The following is a 9,136-nucleotide window of genomic DNA, read 5'->3' on the forward strand; positions in this document are numbered from 1 at the left end:
ATCATTTTCTTACTAATATGTATCAGTAGGGCAGCCAAAAGAAACCTCTCACTTCAACTGGTCCTGAGTACAAGCACTGTTCCTGATGTGATTATGAGCACATGGTAAACAGTTAAACCAAGAGACAAGAGTACAACACACACTTTATTATTCTACTTAGATTTTAACATTCAAAGCATTTGGACAAAGCCTCCTTGGCCATTATTTGTGGGACATTCTCCATCTCTACTGCTTCCCGTGCCAGAGTCTGCATCTGAAGGTGTGGATTTTGCTGGTTCTGCTATGAGGTAATGCAGTTTGTCATACAGTTTAATAACAAACTTATCACAGAACCACAGAATTGACAGCATTGGAAGGGACCTCTAGAGATCATCTAGTCCAACTCCTCTGTGAAAGAAGGATCCCCTAGAGCACATTACTCAGGACTGCATCCAGTTGGGTCTTGAATATCTCCAGAGAAGGAGACTCCACAACCTCCCTGGGCAGCCTGTTCCAGTGCGCTGTCACCCTCACTATAAAGAAGTTTTCCTCATATTTAAATGGAGCTTCCTGTGTTCCAGCTTGTGCCCGTTGCTCCTCATCCCATCACTGGGAACTACTGCACCCACCCTTTAGATACTTGTAGACATTAATAAGGTCTCCTCTCTCTTCTCCAGGCTAAGGAGTCCCAGCTCGCTCAGCTTTCCCTCATAATGGAGATGCTCCAGTCCCCCAGTCATCTTTGTTGCTCTCTGCTGGACTCTCTCCAGCAGAAATCTCGTATCTTATTATTTAGCACGATTTGACATCTACAGGTGCAGGATCCACAAACTGTTTGTAACATGTAGCATCTGCTGTGGACAGATTATCTTGCTTTAGTTGGAAAATTAGAGGTAAAAAACTGTAGGTATTCTCATATCCAGTGTGGTACATGATCTCTTATAAGGACATTGGGAAGGTCTCTGCAAAGTCGCCTTCTGTCTGCAAGAGCTGCATTTCAAAACTAGTACTCAGAGTGCATGGCAATGAAACAACTACTTTTTTACATCTTTTTTTCCTTGAGTCAGAGTTTTCTTCTAATTCTTTATCTCTGACATGGATCATAACTCTGCCATTCCATATTAATCTTCTTTGCTAGCCTTTGCACAAAGCAAACAGGGTGCAGATCCTCCCTGTTAAGGCTGCTGTCACGTTTAATAACATATTAACTTTAAAGCCTACACTGGGGAAGCGTCTTCTCTCTCTTTACTACCATTTTAGGCCCACTGAAGAAAAGTTTCTCTCCATTGGGAAGTAAATCCTAGGGAAGACAACTTGGCTGACCTGTGTAACTTGTTAGGCCAAATCAAGAGACCAAGTGCAGAGTGAAAGAGGTGGGATCTTTCTCTTACTTCCCTCAATCACACACACACACAAGTCAAAGCAGAGTTGTGTGGCTCTAGCTTAGAAGCTGTGCAAGAGTAAAGTCCACTCACATCAGGTGGAGGTGATTTTAAAAGTTATCTCATCTCTGGGGGTGAAGGGTAGGAAGTATGTTTTGAACTTAGAAGCAGTGCTTTCCTACCCAGTCATTTGTAGCAGCATTTAAAAAACCTAGTCCAGCCTCACAAGATCAGCTTAATGCTCCCAATACTTGTGGAAGAACTTGAGAACAGATTGTGTGCATCCTATGCCACATCTTCCACTTCCCAGAAGTTGTTTTGGTGAAATGAAAAAGTTAACTTTGTGTTTGTTAGTTTTGCTCTCTCTGCTCCACAACATCGCCCCCCGCCTCAAAAAAAAAAAAAAAAAAAAAAAAAACTGAATTCATTCTAGTTTTTCATGGGCAATGCAAACATATAGCCACAGCTGAGATGTAAGAGGGCAGAAGATTTAAAAAATAATTTTAAACCCAACAAACCTCCACAGCCTCTTTATTCACCTAACTGAAGAAATACAAGGTGTTGGTTAAAACTGAGGATGTGAATCAGAGTGAATTTCAGTGTCTTTTGGTATTTACTGTTGGGAAGAATACTCTGATCACTAGGCTAGTGGATCCCTAATGAAGGAATACCTACAGTTAACTAATTCTGGGCACACCATATTTCAGTATGTTGTACTGTGACTAGTGAAATCATTTGCAGAGGCAGAGCAAACAGACCAAGATGTGTCACTTGCCTTCTATCCCCACAGAAGTTCATGACTTCTGTTTAGAACAGATGAGAAAACAAAGAAACCACTGCCCCTTCCCACCCTGCTGAACATCTGCCTCATGGGTTCCTTCAGGGAAAAGTTCTCTATGGAAATAAAAGGAAGAAACATAAGAATGTGAAGGATGTGTACTGCAACAGGGCAAGGAAGAAAAGTTTAAAAGGGAAGAGGGATGAGAAGACAATTGTTCAGGATCTCAGTCTAACCAGAATTCTCCTAAAAGTTCTTACAACAGGAGAGATTCAAACGTTCACCTTCATATAGGTACCACATTAATAAAACAACAAGAAAAAACACTAAACCCATCCAACCCAACCAACTAAACAAAACCCACTGAAAACCCCAAGGATCAAAGCAACAGTTGGATCACCAGGCTCCAACCTCCTGCTATGAGCAGGGACACCTCCCACTAGACCAGCTTTCTCAAAGCCCCCTCCAACCCGAACACCTCCAGGGAAGAAGCACCCACAGCTTCCCTGGGCGACCTGTTCCAGTGTCATGCCCCTTCAGGTACTGGAAGGCTGCTAATGGGTCTCCCCAGAGCCTTCCCTTCTCCAGGCTGAACAGCCCCCACTTTCCCAGCCTGTCTTCACAGGAGAGGGGATCCAGCCCTCTGATCATCACTGTGGCCCTTCTCTGGATTCGCTCCAACAGCTCCATGTCCTTCCTTATGGGAACCGGACACACTACTCCAGGTGGGCTCTCGGGAAACTGGACTATAGAGGGAGAATCAGTTCCCAAAAAGTGTAACCTGCCGAAACCCGGGATCGAACCAGGGACCTTTAGATCTTCAGTCTAACGCTCTCCCAGCTGAGCTATTTCGGCCGTGTCAGAGCCCTCGCCCCTCCCTGTTCTCGCCCCTCCCTCTTTGCATCCCCCTCGGAAATCGTTTTGGTTTCAGAGGGAGCATCACCTGGAGACAGAAAAACTAAGAAACGTACCAGGAGAGGGATGACACAGGAAACGCAAAACTAAAATTCCTGCAAATGTATAAAAATCACAGGGAATCAAATAAAGAGCAGTGAACAGAGCCATGACACACAATAGAAGGTAAGGTCACACGGGCGTCTGCAGACGTGCACCAACAAACGTCTCCATCCTCTGAGATTTCTTACTTCTGACTGAAATGCCACTGACCCACCTACACAGAGGTACTTCCTTGGAGTGGCTGCATTACCTTGAAGCAGGTGGACACTTTTCATTCCAACAGCCCTTAAGAGAGATGCTAGGAAGCTCTACACTGCTGAGCTTTTTAAAACTAAGTGGTGACAGAGACAAGCCACAATAAGAACCCTAAACTAAGAACTCCTGGCTCAAGATTAAAAGATTTTATTTTATTTCCTTTCCCCTATAACTGTTTCTTAAAGATATTTTAGGCAGAGAAAACTAGGACACTAAATATGTCCTAAGTATCTGAAGTACAAATAGAATGACAATAACTACTCTGTCATTATTTTAATGTCACTCCTTACTCAGGTAACAGAAAGCAGAGCAGTGCTAGACAGCTAAAGATGAAATAGCATTACTTATGCTTTATAGAAAAGTAGGTCTCATTAAATAAATCTTCCTTCTCTCTGCAACAGAACTACAGGTTATAGGCTTCTAGGTTAGTACTACACAACATTCCAACTCAGACATCAACACTATATACCATAAAAATAAATTATTAACTAGCTTGTTAACAAGTGCTTCTTAAAATGTATCAGTATAAGCAATTTATCCTTTAGTAGAATTTACTTCTACCACAAAGAATGTTTATACCATTCCAATTCCAGATTCCAATTCCACTCTTATACTAGACAGGGACTCAAAAATTAGTGCTATACACAAAAAAATGAGCCAAAACATCCCACAAATCTACATAATGTGTTCATTTTCACAAGCAAAACTTAGGAGGTTTTTTCCCTTCAAAGAAAATACTTTTTAATACCAATATTGGGGGGGGGGAGGGGGAAAGAAAGGATGACCTCTGTAACTTTTTTTTTTTTTAAGAGAAAGAAAACCACAAAAGTAGCGTAGTTGTGATAGCATCCAGCCCTGTACAACTACTGCAACTAGACAGACAGACTTTATTTTATAAACAAACTCAGAAATGAAAGTTCATCAAGCAGACAAAGCCTATTTCTAGCCTTCAGTTCATACATCAGCTCTCACCTTCATGTCTTTCCTCTTCTCACCCCCAATAACATGATTCTCTCTGAGCTTGGACTGCCTTCAAGGTCATCAGCTGAGAATCGTATAACCTTAGCTGAAGTCCCTAAAGAATTCATACCACAACATCTAAGCTCTGTGTTGTATCAAAAAAACCTTAATGTAATTCCTTGATTACAGACTGGAGAAGTGAAGAGGAGAAGAAAAGTGATTCTCTCTTTATATACCATGTTGTTAAGTTATACCTATTCATCTTGCCACTGTACTTAACAGGACTCCTGCTAGCAAGATAGAACATCCTTCAGGTCGCAATACAAGGGTACTTAGCTGGGACAAGGAAAACATCTGGCTCTATCTGTTGTCTGTGCCCCAAAGATCCAGGAAAATGTACCGGATCTTCTAATACTGTATATTTGCGGGTATATTAAAACCACTATTCATTTATATATTTCATATGCTTCTATGAAGACATTAAAGAAGTATTTAGGAGCTCATGACTCATCAGCACACATCAGCAGCTATAAGCTCTGCTCACAAAATGTAAGGTTTTAAAGTAACAATTGTGTAAACTGCATTATAGCATTTGTTGCATTAATGCAATTAGGAATCAAAGACGATGACTTCTCATATAATCCGTGAAAAAAAGAGTTCACTAAATCACAATCTTGTTATATAAATTTAATGCCAGGCTAATATTCAGCTTTGTAGAGATCATTACACATCAGGTGAAGGAGCAGCCATGCTTTTTAAGAAGAATCTGTCTGGGTTAAATCTGTATCTTTTTATATATCCTGTATTTTTATTGTCTACAGAGGAAAAAGTAGACTGAATTTCTATATTATAAATTTTTATATTTATATATTCCTCTTTTATATTTTTTAAACAAACTTCTTAATTTATGATTGATTGACTTCTGAGTAGCTATAGAGCAGGTGGTTTATTAGCCAGTAGGTTTAATTTTGAATGCTCCTCTTTTTAAAAACTGGTGCAGCACATTTACTCACTAAAAAAAAAGAAAAAAAAAAATCCCAAGAGATTCAAGAGCAATATTCAGTGACATTTTACCCAGAAATTAGTCATCAGCTTTATAAATACTTCTGTCTGTACAAATGCACACAGATAGAGGTGTTTGAAGCAACATACAAAATGAAGAGTCATATACAGACGGACTATCTCCACTCCTTTGTGCCAGAACCACTTGCAGGTCATATGAGACTAGGACTCTTAGCAACAAAATGCTCAGAAATAATCTGGAAGCACCATGTGTAACTGCTGAATTTGGGATGAGCCTCTTAGCACCTCCCTCCATTAAAAGCAGATTTTGGAACAATGATATTAAAGTGATTAAGTATAATATAAATTTAGTTAGCTACACTTTGATGAATTTTTCAAGTATTTCCTGCTCATAATAGTGACATAAATAAAAAATTACCAGCCTTGTTTAATTCACTCTTGGAACAAGCTGGAGCTGCCTTACAAGTCTTTCTCTAGAGTAGTCATTCTTGTCATAAAAAGTGGAATCTAATTTTATCTACTTTTAATCATCTAAAGGTTAGGTGTCTTGGATTAATCTGGCTTAAAATTTAACTAAGTATTTAACATATCTCAGTCTATTACTAGCAGCTAATCATCAATATTCGCTAAGTTTAACCACCTATGTGTGTATTAGCTGCTTTGCCTGCACTAGTCAAGCTCTTGCCATAGTAAATTAAAAGAACCGAGTGCCTCCAGAGCAGTTAATCCCACCTGCTTTAGACATCTGTTTTTATGGTGGAATGAACTGCTTTCCAGAGGTGCCCACCATATTTTAATTAGAGCTTGCAATGGGTAAGTAGTACTTAAAAGGTTGAGATGCCTCTTGATCAGGTGGCTATGATGCTTTTCCAGTCTCTTTGACTCATCTTGATGCAATGCAAAGTAGCAAAATGTGACGGCAGATATGGCTCATGGTGCAAGTCTTTCTAGAACAGGGTGATGGAGCTGTGGTTGTGATTTCTGCTGTAAGAAGGCCATTTTATGGTTACAGTTGAGCACTGAATGCATTTGTACCTTTGGCTGAAGTGTTTTTGAAGGAGCCAGTAAAATAAAAATAAATTCATTCTCTTAGTCATTTTAACTGGAGGTCTTCCAGCAAGTCCTACCAACAACATTTCTTGATTTCAACAATAGAAAAAGTTGTATTTCAAAGGTCAAGAACTTGCTAGCCAGCTACTGTAATTTAATTTTCCACTCCAGTTCACCTTTAGCTGAAGCTTTATCCCAGTGCAGTCTAGAAAGAAAAACAAAGCTGTATATTTATGAAATTGGGATGTCTTAGATGCTTGGTAAAATTGTTTTTGAAAGCACAAGAGTTCAAAGTTAAGTTATATTAGTAACTTAGCTGTGGCTATTTGGTAATATAAGCTTATAGTGATGGAGTTTAAATGAATGTTGCTAATAGTAGATAAACTAATGCTTTAGAAATGCTTTGGAAATTAATATACTGGGTAGTTGACGAAGTCTAAGAGCTATGAAAAGAGTCATACTTCTTTGAAGAGATGTGTTTCCCCATAATTTCTTTGCTAACATAAAGCTGTGCTTTCTGCCAGGTCATTTTAGAGGTAAACATGCTAACAGGCTGGGGCTTTGCTTCTGAAAATTAGATTTAATCTGGATTCTTGATTTCTACTAAATTAAAAGTATAATGTTCTTGAATAATCCTAAATTACTAGTCCAGGATGAATTTAGCAAAAGAAACAGGTGTTGACTGAATCTAGTAAAAATCTGAACTGACAGTCAAAATTTTAGTGCCTTGGACAGTGGTCTGGGAAGAGCTGGAACAGCTGTTACTACACTTTGGGAAGGCAGGTCACAGGAAGCCTCATAAGAAAAAGAAATGTATACTCCTTATTTTAGTATTGGACTTGTTTTCTGCTGTACTAATAGCATATAAGGCAACCTAAACTGTGGGCTGTGGCTGCATGCTCCATCCACTGGATCCAACTATGAACTCCAGCTGCTTTCCTGCTTCATGTCAGATGGACAGCAAGCCTTCAACACCTTCCCTTTCCCTCTCCCATTGATGTTTCAAAGCTTAGGGAACAGGAAGGGGCTTATTTGTGTATTAACCGTAGTGCTCACAAATGCTGACAGGTATGAATTTTTGTAGCTGCCATGAAAACACACAACATAATTTATCAGGAGATAACAAGAAACAAGGACACTCAACAAGGAACAGTGGTTAAAAAGAGACAGACAAACCTACTAGTAAAATGTTAGATTATTAGCAAATTAAAATTAAACCATTATCACAGAATCATGGAATGGCTAGGGTTGGAAAGAACCTTAAAGGTCATCTGGATCCAACCCCCCTGCCAGTCAGTATGATCCAATTAAACAAATCAGTGTAGTTGCTAACTAGACTAGCTCAACTGTTTTGAGCAAAACCTCAGGCAATTTTGTTAAAAGAAAAATTTGTGATTCTAATTAAGGTACTTCTTTTAAGATTGATGGTGATGACAAGAAGGAAAAACTCTTAGGACTGCTGAACTTGAAATAGTGCTTCATCTCACTATTTGTTTTGCTTGCACAGAAGAAATAGAGATGTCTCTCCTTTTTCAAACTCCACTCTCTGCTCCACAGATGGCAGTTCATTCTGTAAGAGTCAACAGTAGTTTAACCAGCCTCATTTTGGACACTCATTTTAGTTTAAGCAGCCTGATTTTAACCAGACTCATTTTAGAGTCCAGATTTTTCCAAACTGATTTTAGGCAAATAACCAAATATCCAATATGAGCAATGCAATTGCCTTTGACTCTCAATAGTCAGTGTGTGACTCAGGTGATAGGTGGGCTAGTTTGCTATTTGGAGGGACTACTAAGCATACAACAGGACATTCATGTGTCTTCTGTCTCTTCTCTCATACCTGTAAATGGAGGCTATGTTGATCTGAATTGCAAGTCTGGTATTAAATAAGGTAAATCCACAGACTTTTTCTGGTGTCATTCAGACTGCAAAATCTCCTAAAAGTTTGATAAAGTTTCACAGCTTTCAACACTAGAAAGATAAAATCTTAGTCTGATAAGAGAGGAGTTCCAGTTAGTATCACAACAAAAATTGTCTTGCTGGAATATTCCCCATGAAAGAAGGCTTCTTCCTGTCTTTCCAGTCAGAGTTTGAGTTGATGAAGAAATCTGCGTGATGAATCTATTTTCTCAGGTTATACACATGGGGAATTCTTGCTGAAACATGCAACAATTGTGAAACATGCACCTTATATAAACTGGATTCAGGTACATTACTAAAGAGTCCTATGATTTGGACTCTAGTCCCACATAGAGGTACAAAGACCATCACTATTTTTTTGTGCCTAATGCTCCATTTGGAGGGAGGCGGAGGGGGAGAATGAGGTCATCTAACTGTGTCCCCTCTGCAAGAAACATGGGAGGAAACAGCAAAATCATAAAACAAAGAATGTGTTTGGCTCCACATATTCTCCTGTATCTTATCCTTAACATAATCTCCAGGAATTTAGCATGGTTTCAGCTCTAATCTTAATTTAGATGTTTCACGTTGTAGCCTGAGATGCTAACTGGCTCAAAATCTGATTGGAGACCAGCCCTTCTGCTGGAAAAGTACTGAAGGAGCTGACAGCCTTTGCTGGAGTGAGATTAGCTAGCTCTGGTCTCATGGCTGAGACACAGAGTTGTTGCCCAAACATAACTGATAAGTGTCACTTGAGATGCCCCAGAGAACTCAGAATGCCTTTGATATCCTATACAGAGAACCAGCAGATTATGACACAAGTCCTGTGAGAGACCTGCACGTTTTTTCAGTG

The 9,136-nt window shown here is 39.5% G+C and overlaps 1 non-coding gene across 1 annotated transcript; it reads right to left on the reverse strand.

Moving 5' to 3' along the window:
- Positions 1-2,921: 2,921 nt before the first annotated feature.
- Positions 2,922-2,994, reverse strand: TRNAF-GAA. The gene has a single exon. It is a non-coding gene; the product is annotated as a tRNA-Phe (tRNA).
- Between the last annotated feature and the right edge of the window lie 6,142 nt (positions 2,995-9,136).

The sequence above is a fragment of the Chaetura pelagica genome, unplaced genomic scaffold (genome assembly GCF_000747805.2).
Source record: "Chaetura pelagica isolate M959 unplaced genomic scaffold, ChaPel_1.0 scaffold106, whole genome shotgun sequence".
Lineage (NCBI taxonomy): Eukaryota > Metazoa > Chordata > Aves > Apodiformes > Apodidae > Chaetura > Chaetura pelagica.